The sequence below is a fragment of the Fukomys damarensis genome, unplaced genomic scaffold (assembly GCF_012274545.1).
Source record: "Fukomys damarensis isolate Sample0158 unplaced genomic scaffold, DMR_v1.0_HiC HiC_scaffold_25, whole genome shotgun sequence".
Classification (NCBI taxonomy): Eukaryota; Metazoa; Chordata; class Mammalia; order Rodentia; family Bathyergidae; genus Fukomys; species Fukomys damarensis.
Genome location: NW_022900937.1, coordinates 20946181 through 20948670, shown reverse-complemented (window position 1 = coordinate 20948670; position 2490 = coordinate 20946181). Strand labels below are relative to the sequence as shown.

At 44.0% G+C, this 2490-nt stretch overlaps 1 pseudogene; it reads left to right on the top strand.

Annotated features, from left to right (window-relative positions):
- Window positions 1-598: 598 nt before the first annotated feature.
- On the top strand, window positions 599-1765 carry LOC104864770 (annotated as a pseudogene).
- The last annotated feature ends 725 nt before the right edge of the window (window positions 1766-2490 follow it).

The following is a 2490-nucleotide window of genomic DNA, read 5'->3' as shown; positions in this document are numbered from 1 at the left end:
TTCTGCTGCCTGCCTTGCAAGCACAAGGACCGGAGTTCAATCCCGGGTACAAAAAAAAAAAAGACACCTGAAATGAGTTGAACCTCTGACTTGCCCTTGCTGTTAAAAATTTAATTACTGGGCCAGGGATTAGCTCAGTGGTTCTGCTGCCTGCCTTGCAAGCGCAAGGCCCCCAGTTCAATCCCTGGTACCAAATAAAAAAAAAATCTAATTACTAAGATGCAAGCTTAGTGAGAGGAGGAAGAGCAAGTCTCTGAGCCCCAATGACTAAGGGTGGTTTCAGCAAGCATAAGGATTCTAGGCTAGAAAAGAGATGAATGCCGATAGCAACTGGGTTCCAGAAAGCTTTCTGAGGCCAATATAGATACCCAGAATATGAGCCAGGCCCCATCATTTACATAGCATAGCCAGCCAGGTTCCTAGTGGAGTGATTCTGAAGCTACATTTCTTAGCCATATCCTGTCTGATCATGGGGTTGACACTTCTACATTTTTACTACTCAAACTTCCAGGACAATGAGGCTTACCAAGGAGAGAAATACCACACAGTCCTGAACCCTTTTGGGCTGCCTTAACTGTGGCATTAGTGATTGCTGTGTGTTGATCTAATGACTGAAAGGTTGTGTCAGGATGATGTGCACTACACTGAGGAGCCCCTGCTGCAGTACCCCAACTAGAGAGGACATCCATTCCTGCTGGCAGAAGTGGCCCAGTTCTTGACTGCGGAGCACCTGGCCACCTGAATCTGAGAGGTGTGTTTGTTCTAAATAACTGCTGTGCTGACTTCTCTGCGCTGGTCATGGTTCTGTGTGACCCAGGGGATGCCATTCTGGTCCCTACTCCCTTCCACAACAACTTGGTCTTTAGCTCTCAGCTGTATGCACAAGTTGAACTGCTTCCCATCCACCTGGACAGTGAGATAACTGGTATAAACACCCATCTTCCTGGCTCACTGTGGGCAAACTAGAGCAAGACCTTCTTGAAGCTAAGACTAAGAGTAAAAATGTCAAAGGCCTTTTGCTAACCAAGCCTCAGAATCTTCTAGGTATGTCAACTCAAAGGAATCACTGAAAGATTGCCTGGAATTTGCCAGAAGAAGTGAACTATATGTGATCATAGATGAAACAAACACACTGTCCGTGTTTTATGACTCCATCATGTTCCAGTGTTCTAAGCATAGAAAGTTTGCCTGACCCCAACAAGACCCATGTGACATGGGACAGTAAGGAGTTTGGCATCACTGGTTTCCACTTTGGTGTTCTGTATACCCACAACAATGACATAGCTTCTGCTAAGAGCCCCTGTGGCTACCTCCACAGTGTCTTCTGGCATCACCCAGTATAAGCTGCTCCGGGACAGAGACGGGATTAACAGAGTGTACCTGCCCACTAATCACTCCTGCCACGAGGTCACTAAGAAACTGCACGAATTGGAGAAACTGCATGAGTTCCAGATCCCCTTTCACGATCACGGCTCTGGCCTTCATATCTAGGTAAATTTGAAAAAGTTACTGGAGCCATGCACATTTGAAGAACTGATCCTCCATCGCTGCTTCCTGTAAGCTGGTGTTATCCCATGGCAAATCCTCCAGATTCAAGGAGCCTGGCTGGTTTCGCCTCATCTTTGCAGAAAATCCTCACCAACTAAAAGAGGACATGAATCGGGTTGGTCAGGCGATAGAGGAGCAGAAGCAATACTGGAGAGAGGAGATGAGTGAGGACATAGGCTCTCTGCCTTGTCACATGTCATCTGCTCGGGGTCCCTGATATCAATCCCCGGTCCACAAGGCTGGGAACTAAACTGCTGCTGCAACTGACCAAGTGGACTCCTCTAGAACAATGGCACCAGACACAGCCAATCATCAACTTCTTTAAGCTGAGCATCTGCCATCTTTGGAAGCTTGGCATCTTTTTAATCTTTGCTAGCCATTATATATATAAAACAATGGTTTTATTGGGGTTGGGGTGGAGGGCAGAGAGGTGCTTGGAGGGATCCAGGGAGCTCTCTGGGTCTCTTTTATAAGGTTTCATTTTTCTATTCAATAGTAAATTCCACATTCTATTAAAAAACTAATTACTTTTCAAAGATGAGTTTAAATCCTATCTCTTTTTTTTATCTATTTGAGCTAAAATGTTCACTTTTCCCCCCAAAATTCTGTTGTTTCTCTCAATGGTATCAATGATCCCCTTTGAATATTAAACTTAAAAATACGTTCACAAAACTTGCATAATAACTGTTTATTTAACATTTATTGTTCAGTTCATTATGAACAAAAATGAGCATGAAATCCTGGTTTTTAAGAGGCTATGCAGTTTGCCAATCACAATACGCATTTGTAAAAGGAATGCATGGATATTTTGGGATACTATGTCAGACTCATCTTACAATATAAGGACTTGTGATACTTAATAACCCAGATTATTGCAAGAGGATTGCAAGAGGTCCAAGGTTCAAAGATTGGGAACCACTGACCCAAGGCATTTATTTACAG